The 17,544-nt window shown below is 45.1% G+C and overlaps 1 long non-coding RNA gene across 1 annotated transcript; it reads left to right on the top strand.

The window, feature by feature from the left end:
• The first annotated feature begins 864 nt into the window (after positions 1-864).
• Positions 865-9,677, top strand: LOC136699124 (uncharacterized). The gene is made up of 3 exons (XR_010803613.1): positions 865-1,112; positions 9,124-9,400; positions 9,529-9,677. It is a non-coding gene; the product is annotated as an uncharacterized lncRNA (long non-coding RNA).
• Positions 9,678-17,544: the final 7,867 nt, after the last annotated feature.

A 17,544-nucleotide genomic window follows, 5' to 3' on the forward strand; every position in this document is an offset into this window, starting at 1 on the left:
CACCTGTGGACAAATTCACTCCCAAACTCAGTCTCTCTCTCTCTCTCTCTCTCTCTCTCTCTCTCTCTCTCACACACACACACACACCTGTGGACAAATTCACTCCCAAACTCAGTCTCTCTCTCTCTCTCTCTCTCACACACACACACACACCTGTGGACAAATTCACACCCTAACTCAGTCTCTCTCTCTCTCTCTCACTCACACACACACACCTGTGGACAAATTCACTCCCAAACTCAGTCTCTCTCTCTCTCTCTCTCTCTCACACACACACACACACACACACCTGTGGACAAATTCACTCCATAACTCAGTCTCTCTCTCTCTCTCTCACTCACACACACACACCTGTGGACAAATTCACTCCATAACTCAGTCTCTCTCTCTCTCTCTCTCTCTCTCTCTCTCTCTCACACACACACACACACACACACCTGTGGACAAATTCACTCCCTAACTCAGTCTCTCTCTCTCCCTCTCTCTCACTCACACACACACACACACCTGTGGACAAATTCACACCCTAACTCAGTCTCTCTCTCTCTCACTCACACACACACACCTGTGGACAAATTCACACCCTAACTCAGTCACTCTCTCTCTCACTCACACACACACACACACACACACACACACACACACCTGTGGACAAATTCACACCCTAACTCAGTCACTCTCTCTCTCACTCACACACACACACACACACACACACACACACCTGTGGACAAATTCACACCCTAACTCAGTCTCTCTCTCTCTCTCTCTCTCTCTCTCTCTCTCTCACACACACACACACACACACACCTGTGGACAATTTCCAAAGCATGGTGATCTTAGGCCTGTCTGCTGCTGCTCGTGGAAAGCCGTTTATGAAGCTCTCAGTGCACACTTCTTGCTAATGTTTTTCCCGAGACAGTTTGGAGCTCTGTGGTGAAGGATGTGATTTTCACTCCATAAACACTTCAGCACTTGGCAGAACAAACTCTGTGACTAAGCTGTAGTTGCTCTTAAAAGCTTCTATTTCATTACTGGGGCAGCTCTAACAGGGCAGAAGTTTCACAGATTGACTTGTGGCTAAGGCTGCATCCTAGTCCACTGCCAGGTTTCAGGTAAGTAATCTGTTCAGTACCCTCTCACCTTAATGCTCGTGTTTGTCTGTGGAGATTACAGGTCTGTACTGACAACTGAACCCAACAATGAATCCTTCCCTCAGGTGAAACACAGTGGACGAGTGGGCTGTGGTCAGATGAGTCCACAGTTCAGTCAGAGGGACCATCAAGACTGTTCTGAGCAAAAGTTGAAAATGCTAACATCTCTCATTTTACTGGGATGAAGGGGTGGGGGTTGCATCAACGACCACAGTATGTGTGACTTGGATATCATCGCTGTCCAATGAAAAACCTGCATCTGCAAAATAGTAACTTTATAGGAGAAGCAAAAAACCTTCTTTACTTTCAATGGAAGTCAATTTAAAAAGATTTTACTCCAAATCATTTTGGAGCATTTCTATTGGTCCATTCATCGTGACATTTTCACACAGTGTGAAGGACAGCTGCCATCAGGATGGTATAATTTACCGGGAAGTCCATGGTTATTTCAGCAGGGCAATTCCATTCTGAATGTGCTACATCAGTGTGGCTTCATAGACACAGACTGAGTGCGCTTGACTACCTGCCTGCCGTCCAGATCTGCCTCCTATGAGGCTAAATGAATATGAGAACCAGACGAATATGGCCGCAACCCTGAACTGGATAAGCGGTTACAGATAATGAATGAATGAATGAATGAATGACTAATATGGTCGGCATGGTGGCGCAGCAGATAGTGTCGCAATCACACAGCTCCTGGGGCCTGGAGGTTGTGGGTTCGATTCCCGCTCCGGGTGACTGTCTGTGAGGAGTTGCTGTGTTCTCCCTGTGTCTGCGTGGGTTTCCTCCGGGTGACTGTCTGTGAGGAGTGTGGTGTGTTCTCCCTGTGTCTGCAGGGGTTTCCTCCAGGTGACTGTCTGTGAGGAGTGTAGTGTGTTCTCCGTGTGTCTGCAGGGGTTTCCTCCAGGTGACTGTTTGTGAGGAGTGTAGTGTGTTCTCCCTGTGTCTGCAGGGGTTTCCTCCAGGTGACTGTCTGTGAGGAGTGTAGTGTGTTCTTCCTGTGTCTGTATGGGTTTCCTCCAGGTGACTGTCTGTGAGGAGTGTAGTGTGTTCTCCCTGTGTCTGTATGGGTTTCCTCCGGGTGACTGTCTGTGAGGAGTGTGGTGTGTTCTCCCTGTGTCTGCGTGGGTTTCCTCCAGGTGACTGTCTGTGAGGAGTGTGGTGTGTTCTCCCTGTGTCTGCGTGGGTTTCCTCCGGGTGACTGTCTGTGAGGAGTGTGGTGTGTTCTCCCTGTGTCTGCGTGGGTTTCCTCCGGGTGACTGTCTGTGAGGAGTGTGGTGTGTTCTCCCTGTGTCTGCGTGGGTTTCCTCCGGGTGACTGTCTGTGAGGAGTGTGGTGTGTTCTCCCTGTGTCTGCGTGGGTTTCCTCCGGGTGCTCCGGTTTCCTCCCACAGTCCAAAAACACACGTTGGTAGGTGGATTGACGACTCAAAAGTGACCGTAGGTGTGAGTGTGTGTGTCTGTGTTGCCCTGTGAAGGACTAGCGCCCTGGATAAGCGCTTACAGATAATTGATGAATGAATAACTAATATGGCTAAATATTGCCGTATCCACTGTATTCCACTCACAGATGCAACAATGAGCATCGTCAGTGCCCAAATGATAAAACATACACTTCAATTTACACACACTATTCCCACAAAGGTTCTGCGAAATGTAAATAAATACCAAATGCAGTCATGAGCAAACCATTTAAACCCCATAATTTTTTTATAATAAAAAAAACTACATTTCAAATGAGGAAACAGAGAGAGAGCATAGTTGATATTTTTAAACATATTTTTACGTTTTTAATTAGATTGCAGCAACCAAAAGTTGGAAGCAGAATGCGTATAAACCTTGTCTTACTGAAATATGCAAGGCCTTGATTTGTCTCATCGTTTATATTTTGCAGTGTCCCATTTTTTCTGGAATTAAAGTTTGTGTTACATCCTTTAAATACAAAAGATAATAAAAATAAACTGTAAGGGGTTCCAGAGTTCCTCAGGTGATTATTTAAAGCGAGATGTTGGCAGAGGAAGGCGCACTGAGAGCTGGAATACATGGGGAAGGTAATCCTGGTGTCTTTGAACAGGTCTGGAGCAGGTCAGTTCAGTCATTATTCCTGTAGAGGTTGGACTGAAGCAGAAGTGATGACGGAAGCTCATGGTGATTAAGAGCGTAATCCAGAGAGCAGAGGTCAGGGGAACGAGCTCGGAGGAGAACTGTCCTGGAAAGTCCAGCAAAGTCAGCGCTGCCGAGCAGAGACTCCGTTCATTCATTCCCTTAGTGTCCACACATTTATGGACACTTTCTTATGTAGCAGTTCTTCTGGAATCCTGCTCTTTTGTGAGGGTTTTACACTAGGCGTTGGACCATTGCTGTGAGGATTTGATGGCATTCGGTATCAAAATCATTGGTGAAATCGGGCATTGATATTCGATGATCCTGATTACCACTCCAGGTCATCTCAAAGGTGTTGAACGGTGCCCTCATATCTCCAGAGAACACCTTTCCGCTGCTGCACTGATCAGTTCCAGAGAGGCTCAGACACTTCTAGCCCATGCTTGGCATTGAGCATGATTCTTTTCCTCTGTAGCAGAGGCAAGTATTAGATTGTCTCAGGTTGCATTTGTGGGCAGAGCCTGGAGTGATCAGTTAAATCAGCAGAGGATCTGTGAGGATGCAGGATTTCTTTTGATGCAGGGGTCACAGGAGTGCAGTGTGTGTGTGTGTGTGTGTGTATTAGGGGTTATATAAGCCTGAGAACTACACTGATGAATGAAGGGTTTGTGTGTGAGCTGCACACACTCATCAGCAGCTGACCCCAGGATAGCACCCAGCGTCCACTTCGGAGCAGACACACTTTAAAAAGCCAAATGTTTGTAGACTCCACTTCTAAAAAGTGGCTGAATTGCATGTGGTCCTCATTTAGGCGTTAAAATGAAACAGATAAAAGTATGAACCCCATTTATCTGTGTCACATTTGTAAACAGAGCCCTGTTCCTTTGTGTTAGTCAGTAGATGAGCTTGGGCTCAAAAAAGCGCCATAGTCCCTACATAGTCCCTATATAGTAAACTGAGACGCTGGTGCTGTCGTCCCGCCGCTTCTCGCGATCACTCAGGTTTGTTGACGGTGGAGCGGAGGGATGCCAGTGTTTCAGGATGCTCCCGTGTCTGTGTGTCCTTCTGGTTCTCTCCTTTTAGTTAAAGCTGTCATAGTCAGATCTGCCGGAGTCATTAGCCACACTCTGGAAATGTTCACATTTTCGACTTTACAAACACCAAACAGTTCAAAACTAATTCCATCCCTTTACATCTTTCCGAGTAAACGACTGCCCACCTGTCTGTCTGGACACTGATGGATGACTGTCGAGACCCTCCTCCACACTTCAGACCAGCTGCCCACGCTCCAGCAACCACCAAGTGCCTTGAAGCTGTCCCTACACTGAAGTTCTCACGTACTACTAACTATCATCACCAGTAGATTGACCAGAGGAGGATGGGTCACCCCTTGTGAGCCTTGGTTCCTCCCAAGGTTTCTTCCTCAGCTGGGGGAGTTTTTCCTTGCCACTGTCGCCCCTGGCTTGCTCACTTGAGGGTTTTACATTTTTTTTTACATTTCATGTCAAATCTTTGCCTTACTGGAATTCTGTGAAGCTGCTTTGTGACAACATCAGTTGTGAAAAGCGCTATATAAATAAATTTGATTTGATTTGATTAGATAGTGAACATCACAGATAATAAAACTAATAATACTGCACCCAGACAGTAATTAGACACTAATTTTACATGAAAATGTGAAGCTCATAGTGCACTAAACATAATTTGCGTAGACCCTGACTTTTTATGACTGACACTGTGCCCTACGCAGGGTGTAGAGAAACATTTGGGATCTGGTCTTGGCTTCGCTGAATCATCTCTCATCTCTCACTGATCACACACATATTCACACAAGAAACGACTTTATTAAACTTAGAGACAAATCTAGTCGTGATAAATCATTATTCTCTAAAACTCTGTTCCACTCTCAGTGTGCACAGACAGAGGGATCAGATTATTTACCTGGAAATGTAGAGAAAACACTGAAACAAAGGAATATGTGGCTTGTGTCTTTAGACTCTTACACACTAAAATAAAACACAAGTGAAATAATACGAGTACGAGTTTATAATAATACGAGCTTGTGCAGGTGCTGGTCATAAAATTAGAATATCATGAAAAAGTTGATTTATTTCAGTAGTTCCATTTAAAAAGTGAAACTTGTATATTATACTCATTCATTACACACAGACTGATATATTCCAAGTGTTTATTTCTTTTAATTTGATGACTGTAACTGACAACTAATGAAAACCTTAAGTTCAGTATCTCAGAAAATTAGAATATTACTTGAGATCAATACAAACAAAATGATTTTTAGAAATGCTGGCCGACTAAAAAGTATGAGCATGTACAGCACTCAATACTTAGTTGGGGGCTCCTTTTGCCTGAATTACTGCAGCAATGTGGCGTGGCCTGGAGTGCTCTGCTCAGGTGTTATATGAGAGCCCAGGTTGCTCTGATAGTGGCCTTCAGTACTTCTGCATTGTTGGGTCTGGTGTATTGCATCTTCCTCTTCACAATATCCCATAGATTTTCTATGGGGTTAAGGTCAGGTGAGTTTACTGGCCAATTAAGAACAGGGAGACTATGGTCCTTAAACCAGGTACTGGTAGCTTTGGCACTCTGTGCAGGTGCCAAGTTCTGTTGGAAAATTAAATCTGCATCTCCATAATGTTGGTCAGCAACAGGAAGCATGAAGTGCTCTAAAACTTCCTGGTAGACGGCTGCATTGACCTTGGACCTCAGAAAACACAGTGGACCAACACCAGAAGATGACATGGCACCCCAAACCATCACTGACTGTGGAAACTTTACACTGGACCTCAAGCAACGTGGATTCTGTGACTCTCCTCTCTTCCTCCAGACTCTGGCACCTTGATTTCCAAAGGAAGTGCAAAATTTACTTTGATCAGAGAACATAACTTTGGACAAATCAGCAGCATTCCAGTCCTTTTTGTCTTTAGCTGAGATGAGACGCTACTGATACAGTCTCTTGTTCAAGAGTGGCTTGACACAAGGAATGCGACAGCTGAAACACATGTCTTACATACGTCTGTGTGGTGGTGGTTCTTGAAGCACTGACTCCAGCTGCAGTCCAGTTTTTGTGAATCTCCCCCACATTTTTGAATGGGTTTTGTTTCACAGTCCTCTCCAGGGTGTGGTTATCCCTATTGCTTGTACACTTTTTTCTACCACATCTTTTCCTTCCCTTCTTCTCTCTGTTAATGTGCTTGGACACAGAGCTCTGTGAACAGCTAGCCTCTTTACAATGACTTTTTGTGTCTTGCCCTGCTTGTGTAAGGTGTCAATAGTCATCTTTTGGACAACTGTCTAGTCAGCCTGAGATACTAAATTTAGGGTTTTCTTTGGTTGTCAGTTACAGTCATCAAATCAAAAGAAATAAACACTTGAAATATCAGTCTGTGTGTAATGAATGAGTATAATATACACGTTTCACCTTTTGAATGGAATTACTGAAATAATTTTATGACCAGCACCTGTATATGATCTGTGAATGAATAACTCTCTTTGGTCAGAGGAGCAGATATATGCATTGAAGTGTAAGGTGCTAACAGTTTTCAATTAAATCCTATGATGAAAATGCTAATGTGGCTAACAAAATATAATGTTTTTTTTTCCTTATTATGTGGGACACTTTAACACCCTCACACAAAGAAGTGGTGGCCTTCTGAGTGTTGTAAAACTCTCTCCAATCTTGGATAATCTCCAGAGAATAAGATCAGATTAAATGGAGCAGCTCCACATGAGCCTAGGTTCGTTGATCGGTTCCAAGCCTTGGCAGGAGATGCATAAAGCCCCCTGGCGTATGTCCATGGAGTAGTGGAACTATGTTCTCTGGAGGCCAGTTCTTTTAGAATGGGCTGGAGTGGTGTTTACCTTCCCAGAAGTGTATCTAAGTGTATGCTAAACATATGGCTGTCCTGAAACATTTGGAAACAGTGTTGGTCAGTGTTGTTGAGAAGCTGATGTCTTTAAACAAGGCTGCTTTCTTCATATTTCCTAATGGAGGGAGGTGTGGAGTACATGCCAGAGTGTAAGTGAGCATTACTGACCTCATTGAAAACAACTGGACACTGAGGTGTTTTCAGCGTACCTGAAACAGCCCTGAGAACTGCGTCACACCAAAACAAAACCGGTTACGAAATACCAGGGGCCCGAGGTGTGATAAGCCACTGTTGCTGGAATAATATGCTGCAATCTATGCCCAGGCTGGCTCTTGTTCCTGGACGTGAAGTAATCTCCGTCACACAGGACGCATGCCAGAGGACAATGGCCCTCTGTCCAGTACCTGGGAGACCACCACAGGAGCCGTCTAAACACAAAGAATTAGAGCATGAGTCTCTAAAGCTTTCACCTTGGCTGCACTCAAAGAAGAAACTCAAAGAACCCCGAGGATTCATCTGCCCACCCCAAGGATTCATCTGCCCACTAAGAGGAGTCATCTGCCGGCCCAGAGGACTCATCTGCTCATCCTGAGGATTCATCTGCCCGTCCAGACGAGTCATCTGCCCACCACGAGGATTCATCTGCCCACCACAAGGATTCATCTGCCGGCCCAGAGGATTCATTTGCTGACCCAGAGGATTCATCTGCCCACCCCAAGGATTCATCTGCCCATCCCAAGATTCATCTGCCCGTCCAGAGGAGTCATCTGCCGACCCAGAGGATTCATCTGCTGACCCAGAGGATTCATCTGCCCACCCAAAGGATTCATCTGCCCACCAAGAGGATTCATCTACCCACCAAGAGGATTCATCTGCCCACCCAGAGGAGTCATGTGCCAACCCAGAGGATTCATCTGCCCACCCAGAGGAGTCATGTGCCAACCCAGAGGAATCCTTTGCCTGCCAAGAAGTATCATCTGCTCACCCAAAGGAATCACGTGCTGCACCAGAGGAATCACATGCTGCACCAGAGGAATCACATGCTGACCCAGAGGAATCATCTACCCACCCCGAGGAATCTTGTGCTGACCCAGAGGAATTATCTACCCACCCAGAGGAATCACGTGCTGACCCAGAGGAATCGTCTGCTGACCCAGAGGAGTCATGTGCCAAACCAGAGGAATCCTTTGCCCACCAAGAAGAATCATCGCCTACCCAGAGGAGTCATATGCCAACCCAGATGAATCCTTTGCCCGCCAGGAAGAATCATCTGCCCACCCAGAGGAATCATCTACCCACTCAGAGGAATCACGTGCTGACCCAGAGGAATCATCTACCGACCCAGAGGAATCACGTGCTGACCCAGAGTAATCATCTGCCCACCCAGAGGAATCACGTGCTGACCCAGAGGAATCATCTAACGACCCAGAGGAATCACATGCTGACCCAGAGGAATCATCTACCCACCCAGAGGAATCACGTGCTGACCCAGAGGAATCATCTAACGACCCAGAGGAATCACGTGCTGACCCAGAGGAATCATCTACCGACCCAGAGGAATCACGTGCTGACCCAGAGGAATCATCTGCCCACCCAGAGGAATCACCTGCTGACCCAGAGGAATCATCTAACGACCCAGAGGAATCACATGCTGACCCAGAGGAATCATCTACCCGCCCAGAGGAATCACGTGCTGACCCAGAGGAATCATCTAACGACCCAGAGGAATCACGTGCTGACCCAGAGGAATCATCTACCCACCCAGAGCAATCACGTGCTGACCCAGAGAAAACACCTTGTATTTTCCCATTAGCCGCTTTTATAGCCCTCTAGCTCATGCTTGGCATTGGACCTGGTGGCTAAAGCTCACCTGCGCTGCTTCAGAACGTCCCATTTTATTTCCTTCCTATGTAGTGAACTTGGTAAGGATTTAGCCTCAGCCATTGGCTAACAGATTTTTCTCTTTTCCCCGTTTTTACCCAGCTGTTGCCGTCCTGATTTGATTGCTGCCTTGTTGCGCGTAATCTGACCATCCTTTGACCGTCTGAGGATATTTTCTCTCCTCCGGTCAGTTCCCATGACCCTGCGTGCTACACAAACACAGAGGGAGAGTGACCCAGTGAGAGTTTCCCTGTGGGGTTTAACACAATGAGGAGGTTTGGCTTTCACAATCAGGGGAACATGAGTCAGCACTGGACCCTGGTGTGTTTGTGTTCAGCGTAAACAGGAGAAATCACTACGGTCATGGTTCTGGGGCACGGTACTGTAATATATGACCCTTACAGTGGGCAGTAACTAGTGGAATTTACTGAAGTACATGTATTTAGGTGAAATTGTGTATTTACAAATAATAAAAGTCTAATCCTCTGCCCCTCTGTGTGTGTACAGGCCTAGCTCGACGGAGGATATGTGGAAGGCTATTTCAGACTTGACCCATAGTAATGCCCAGCACATACTCTGACTGACCACTGTATTACAACTGACCACAGATGAGGAATAAACTGTATTTTCTGCATCCAAACCTATGTCTATTTCAAACAAGCACTCTCACTCTATAATAGATGCACAATACAGAAGTGTTTGTCCCTTCCCCGCCACCTCTCACACACTTACTGAAATCCTGGTACCTGTGTGTGATGCTGGCTGAGGTGTGTGTGTACAATAAACCCTCAGTGTGTACAAACTCAGCGCAGAGATGAATATTCAGACATTTCAGGGAAACAGGAGCCAAGGCGAGGAGAAACAGGCTCTGAGCAGTGTATCAGTGGGTCAGTGTTAGGGCTAGATGTTAGTGATAGCAGTACCCAAGCACAAAACACAGATTTACAGGAAGGTTTAGTGTTGTGTTTGGAATTAAGATTAGGTTTTAGGGTTAGAGCTATGGTTAAAGTTGGGGTTTCCACAAATTAAAATGGAAGTATATGTCATGTCCCCACAATTCACAGATACTAGATTGCGTGTGTATGTTTTTGTATGCCTGTTGTGTTCTTGTGTGTGTGTGTTTGAGTGAGCTTATATGTATGTTGTTTTTGTTTATGGGTGTTTTTTAGCAGTAGGGTTTATGTGTGTGTGTGTGGCTGTGTGTGTGTTTATAAGTATGTGTGTTTGTGTATTTGTGTGTTAGTATGTGTGTTAATTGTTTGTGTGTCTGTCTTTTAGTGTTAGTGTGATGGTGTGTTTGTTTATGTGCATGTGTGTGCATGTGTGTGGTTATAGGTGTGTGTGTGTGTTTTTTTGTGTGCATCTGTTTTTTGCAAGAGTTTGTGTGTGTTTATGTGTGTGTGTGTTTTAGAGTTAGTGTGTGTGTGTGTGTTCATGTGCATGTGTTTGTTTGTGTGTTTATAGTATTTGTGTGTTAGTGTGCTTGTGTTTGTGTGTTTTTGTTTCTGTATGTGTGTGTGTCTTTTAGTGTTAGTGTTTATGTGATAGTGTGTGTGTGTTTGTGTGTTAGTGTGCTTGTGTTTGTGTCATTTTATTTGTGTATGTGAGTGTATCTTTTAGTGTTAGTGTTTATGTGATAGTGTGTGTGTGTGTGTGTGTGTTCATGTGCATGTGTTTGTGTGTTTATAGTGTTTGTGTGTTAGTGTGCTTGTTTGTGTCTTTTTATTTGTGTATGTGTGTGTGTCTTTTAGTGTTAGTGTTTGTGATAGTGTGTGTGTGTGTGTGTGTTCATGTGCATGTGTTTGTGTATTTTTGTTTGTGTATTTTAGTGTTTGTGTGAGTGCATGCTTTTATGTGCATGTGCTTTTATGTTTGTGTGTGTGTGTATATGTGCATGTATTTGTGTGTGTGTGTATGTGTGTGTGTGTGCGTGTGTGTGTGTGTGTGTGTGTGAGAGAGAGAGAGAGAGAGAGAGAGAGAGAGAGTACCAATGAGTTAATGTAATGTTAAGGTAAATGCAGACAGCTGGAGTCAGAAGGAGGGATGTTTCTAATAAAGTGGCCAGCTGACTGTAAATATTCCAGTTATATAACATGGCATCTCAGGCTGTGGTGTGAGGTGCGGTGTGTGTTTACAGCGCTGAAGCAGAAGGTCTGGTTGTGTGTGGAGGAACCTGACGGAGGGAGGAATCTCTCTCTCCTCCTGCAGGTTCTCTCCATTCTCTCAGAGCTGGACTGTTATAAATAGCTGTTACCCTGCAGAGGGAACTTTACACAGCTGCTGTTGTGAGCGTTCCTCGCTGTGTGTTTACCGTGAGCCGCGTTGTTTTCCACAGCTCTGTGTGTTTCTCTGGTTCTGTCCAGTCCAGGCAGGCTCAGGTATCACCAGACCTTCTGCTGAAGTCCGGTTTATACACACACACCGAGCCAAGTCACACTACAGAGAACATAAACACTACCAGGGAAATGTTAGTAATATACACCAATTAGCCGCAACATTAAAAACCCTTCCTGTTTCTGAACTCACTCTCCATTCTTCGAGCTCCGCTGTCCACAGGAGCCTTTTGCATTTCTACAATTATAGACAATAGTTCAGCTGTTGTTCAGAACCCCTATAGGTGTGATCAGTGACACTGATGTGGAGGTGTGTCGCGGTGTGTTGTGCTGGTGCGAGTGGATCAGACACAGCAGTGCTGCTGGAGTTTTTAAACCCGTCAGTGTCACTGCTGGACTGAAAACAAACAGAGAGGGAGGGGTCACTGATAAAATAAAGATGGTGGGAGGGTAAGTGTGTTTATTACATGGATTCTAATTACTCATAAAACCACACAGGACCCCAGATATATTACTGAGAGTGTGCAATCTAGTCTAGTACAGTTTTCCCCTTACACTTTGGTCCATTGACATCATGCCACATTCTGTACAACCTCTTACTCATGCTGATTGTGTTTGTAAAGTTTTTATTTAAATTGAGTGTTTGAGTAATGAGTAAGGCCCCAAAATGACCGATAATATACACTGTGATGTCGGCTGCAACCCATGGATAACTCTAAATGTAAAACAGTGTAGCTGTTGTAGTGGCAAATTAAAAAAAATCCAGCCCCCAGGACTCCCCAAGGAATCTGAAAAACAAATTCAAAAGGGACTTCTCTCCAACCTGGAGCAACAGGGCAGCCTTGCCTTTAAGCAAGAGGACACCTCGACCCTGTAGAACCAGAACAAACCTGGAGGAACAGGGCATTAGAAACCCTAGAGGCATGTTCACGATTGTAGTCGAAAAACCAAAGGGAAGGACAAATCATCTCTGTGGTAATTCTCCTTTTTCGCTAGCGCACCTATAGGTTTTATAATGTTATGTTAGTATTTAGCAATATATAAATGGGCAGTGTTGTCATTAAAGTTGCAAGTGAAGACCTAGATGTAATAGCAATTGGCCAGCCTTGGATAAATATATTACATCTGCACACTGCTAAAACTGCTTTTATATTGTCAGCTATTACGATAAAACTTGACTTGAGTCAGTTTACCATAGTGTTCAATCTTAAAATAAGAATAATTATCCAGTGTAATTAGCACTGAGAGCGATAGCCACTTACTGACCAGTCAGATTTAAACATCAGGGTGTGGTGTACTCTACCAGTAAAGCAGAAACCACAGGAATTTCAGGTAATTAGATACACCAAATAGCGGTCAGGAAACAATTCTGAGAGTTGTAAACACACGGACCTATAATCAGAGTCAGCTGACACAAACGTAGCTCTTCATGTTATGGCATTCGAAGCCAATGGACCGAGAACCTGGAGGCTACCGTCTCCACATTGGTTAAATTCAGCTGTTTAGTGTTTAAACACAAAGGGATAGATAAACAAATATTATCTTAAACCACACCCTGAGCTTCCTGCACCATCTGAATTATATTATATAACCAATAACCTGGCTTTGAACTCTGTATTTACTCTAAAACAATAGCTGTTGTTGTACACAACAATTGGGAAACAATAGCTGTATCATTGCTTTGTTCCATTTTTTAATAATTGGGTTGAGATTTTTTTCCAACAGTGGTGACACATGACTTTAAAATGACCTCCGTGTTCTTATACTCACTGTCCATCTGCACCGTGCAGTTTACAGACTCTAGTTAATATGTTGCTCTGCATACTTTGTTAGCCCCCTTTCTCCCAGTTCTGCAATGGTCAAGGACACCACAGGACCACCAGAGATCAGGAGTCTGTGGGGCTCCTGGTCATTTAAAAAGGGGCTTGTAACATGTTCAGTTGTCCTTCAACTTCTGATTTCATAAGAAACGGACTTTAATCACCTTCATGTCCCCAAAGTGACAAAGCTGATTCTGGAAAAACACACAGCAGGAACAGAAGGGTTTTTTGTCGAAACCTATCCACTGATTCAGGAATGAAAACAATCTGAAGACTTCCTGAAACTTCCTTTAGTGGTAGTAATGCTCTCAGATTCTCCCTGGGTTCAGTTTCAGTGTTTACTCTGGAACCTCAGTTTCTTTTCAGAGGTTCTGGAGGTCATTCCCGTCCTTCTGGGCTCATATTGTGCCTTTTTGTCTGCAGCCTTTTGAGGGTCAGAGCACAGACTGCGGGGTTTAAAGAGTCCATCTCAAACACTGTGCTGGACGAAGCTTTAGCCGGACTGGGGCTTTAGCAAAGCTGCTTTACAGAAACAGGAGCTGTAGAGACAAAAGCAATTAAAGTTCACAGGTTATGGACTGGTTATTGAACTGAAAGTCTATGAATCACTACTGATTAGGGGTTATTCAGCAATCACACTCAGAGTAAATGTCTCACGGCCTGCAATTATGCTTCTAGGAAATACCTGATTTGGCTTACCACTGTTATCAAAACAGGCCCTTAAAATAGAACTCCACTGATGTGTTTATGATTTCTTTATATTGAAACTGTCCACAGGGGTGTGTGTGTGTGTGTGTGTGTGTGTGTGTGTGTGTGTGTGTGTGTGTGAGGGAGAGAGTGACTGGCTGAGTGTGTGAAACTGTCTACAGGTGTGAGTGACTGGGTGAGTGTGTGTGTGACTGGGTGAGTGTGTGAAACTGTCCACAAGTGTGAGTGTGTGTGAGTGACTGGGTGAGTGTGAGAAACTGTCCACAGGTGTGTGTGTGTGACTGGGTGAGTGTGTGACACTGTCCACAAGTGTGTGTGTGTGTGTGTGTGTGCGCGTGCGCGTGTGTGTGTGTGTGTGTGTGTGTGTGTGTGAGTGAATGACTGGGTGAGTGTGTGAAACTGTCCACAGGTGTGAGTGTGTGACCGGGTGAGTGTGTGACACTGTCCAAAAGTGTGTGTGTGAGTGACTGGGTGAATGTGTAAAACCCTATAGTGTACCTCTGCTCTGATCAGGAAAACAAGTAAATGAATAAATGAATGTCTCAGTTTTGCCTCAGCCTCAATCCCAGTCTGTGGGCTGTCTGACCGTGTGTGTCTAGTACAGTCTGTCCAGGAGCTCAGACCAGCCTCTCAAACCTGTCTCCTCAAATCTGTATCATAATTAGTGCATGTCAGACAGAGCCCTAATGACCGCCAGAGCGTCCACTCACTAAAACCTACTGCAGTCACGTGTGCCCGCGGCAGGGATGTACTTTATCACCACTGCTGTCTGCGCTGTGGTTTCCTTGCACCGTTATCAGGACCAGGGACAGATTTAAATCCTCCGCTGCTTCTGGACGGGAAAGTTATGATGATCTGTCCTCTCCACACTAACTCTGTGTGAGAAAAACTGGCTGGCAAATTTTGGAGACATTTTTGGCTACAGAGTATGAGCAACAGACAGGAGCCAGTAATTTATACCCTGTATATGTGTCAAGGCGGGGATTTGTAAAAGCTGCAGGCGTTATTAGATCTCCTACAGCGGTGTGTGTTATTTTTACGGTTGTACACATACAAGAGGTGCAGTGTGTGGATTATGAATGTACCATGGGTAGAGATAACCATAGTGTTGAAAGTAAAATCCAGTAAAACAAACAGTGACTGGTGCTCCTCTTAGTTCAGAGTGTGTGGTCCAGTGCAGTAAGTGTGAAAGCCCATGCATGGACATTTGATCTATTCAGCAGTCCCCAATCGGACCGATCTGAGTGTCTCTAGTGCTGGACCCACCCTCCTGTGAGTATATGAGGGGTTAAACCACAACCCAAACAGGAGAAATAAGAGAACCGAGCCAAACCCGAAAGAATGTAAGAAGAGAAGGAACAGAACTGAGCAAAAACTCCAGGAATGCTGCTGTGTCTGATCCACTTTTATCAGAGCATCATAGGGAGCTAACAAAGTATGCAGAGCCACAGGTAGACTACTTGTAATTGTAATAGTAGAAAAGCACAGGGCTCCTGCATGGTCAGTGGAGCTGAGAGGATGGAGAGGAAGTCAGTCGGGAAGTCAGTCCAGTTGGTCACAGTTCAGATCAATGTCCCCCTCAAAGAGCCGGTGGGTGGTGTTCTGGAGCCCAGTCATAATTTTAGTGGCTGAGATGGTTTTCAGTCAATCAGTGTGAATTACCTCTGTGTAATGAAGGGTATTGAGACACGTGCTTCCACTGCTGGACCTTTGAAGGAGGTCAGTGAGGGTTGAAGACTTCCAGCTTGTTCTGGGCCTAGTATTTGCTTAGTGTCTATAAGTCGAGGAACAGTCCAGTGTTCACAGTCCTTGTCATTTGTATTTCACTTGAGGGATTTTAGATTTCCAGCAGCAGATACAGTCTTGTTTTGGTGTGCCTTTAATATATAAACAGCCTACAACAAAAGCTCCGCCCCTTCATGCTGAAGTTATAAGGAGTGTTTCAGTACAGTCAAAGGGTAGCCATGGGCTCCAGAGTTGTGCAGTGGTCAGAAATCAGCGGTGATGCTTCAGGCGTCCGAGACCAGGAGTCCAAGGCTGTACAGCTGGCCTCACTCTCTCTGAGCGGGTAGGACAGCCCTCCCTCTCCCTCTCCCTCATCATAGAGATCAAGCGTGTTGATGGCTCGCTTCACATGGCTCCTGGGGATCTCATGGTGACCACAATGCCTTTATCCTGCACCTCCAGGGTTCATTTACACTTACTTCTAATAAACCACCAGGACCACATCACTCCTCCTGGAAATTCTCTTCCAAAAATGATCTAAGAAGGAAGATCACAAATCCCTGCATTCCTTACATTCCGAGGCCTGCACAGAGACCTTAGACTGTGTAAGTTGTCCCAGCAGGTCGGCAGTAAACACAGCGAGACCGGAGCAATACAGCGTGACTTATTTACAGCAACACACAGCTCCTTCCACTCAGCCCTGTTCCCTTCTCTCCACTCGCCCTGACTCAGACAGGAATGTCTCTCACAACAACACACTGCTCTTTACACACACACGAGAACAGAGAGACCATTCTTAAACCTGCTGAGGACAGAACATCCCGGGAATGATGACATCAGGCGATTTCGGCAACTGTGAGGTTAAGCACCGGACACAGCACGCATCAGAAAAGCAGAAATGACCAGACGTCACCAGCGACACAAACGCTTAGAAACCGAGAGCTATTATTGTAACGTCCGGGTTCAGTGGGTGGTCCGGATAGTGTTCAGTTCCCAGCTCAGACAGAAACTCCACTCAGGCCTTTGGCAACACTCCAAACACTGCATTATTTTTTCTGTCTTTGTTTCTCCTCATCCCTTTAATTATTTTTATTTTCTCTTCTTTTTTCATTCGTTCTTTCTTTCATTTTACACCTTTTTATTTATTCACTTTATTTCTCTTACTTCCCGTCATTATTTTTCTCTTTTGCACTTCTTCTTTTCTTTCTTTTTTTCTGTTATATTTTTTGTACCATATTCTTTTCTTTATTCATTATTTGTCCCCTTCCTTCGTTTTCTTTGTTCCTCCCTCCTTTAATTGAGCACTATGTCATTCCTTGACTGTTCCTTCGGGACGATAGGAATCTGAGATAAAGCTGGAATGTAGGAAATGATGAATGGTTCAGTGCTAGAGGAGAAGGAGGACGTGGAGGTAAAGGTCAGGTGTTTTGACCTCTCTCTGTGGTTCCTCTGTCTCCTGGGCCATCGGTTCATCTGCTGGATGCTGTGTCACGGTACAGTGTGTAGTGCTGCGGTGTGTTAAGGCTCTTAGTCTGGGATATGACCCCCAGAAATAACCTGGATTTACTCAGAGGAGGAGGAGGAGGGATGGATGGAGGGATGAATGAGTTCAGAGCAGGGAAGGGAGGGGGGGGGAATGAGGAGAGCTGAGGGATTAGAGGAGTCATTCCATCGTAGAACATCCTCCTGAGTCACCACCGGGGGGAGAAAAGCAGCAGTGGACAGCAATGTCCAGTACAGGGCGATTAACATGGAGATGACACAGCACATACAGAGCTCTCCATGACGCCAGCATTCAGCTTCACAGAGCCACACTGCTTTATTCCATACATACACACACACACACACAAAACACAGAGACTACAGGTGTCAGGCCCATGCTAACTGGTTCAGATTCAACACTGTGCAGCTCAATTCATTATTCCACCATTAAGCTA

The sequence above is a fragment of the Hoplias malabaricus genome, chromosome 6 (genome assembly GCF_029633855.1).
Source record: "Hoplias malabaricus isolate fHopMal1 chromosome 6, fHopMal1.hap1, whole genome shotgun sequence".
Lineage (NCBI taxonomy): Eukaryota > Metazoa > Chordata > Actinopteri > Characiformes > Erythrinidae > Hoplias > Hoplias malabaricus.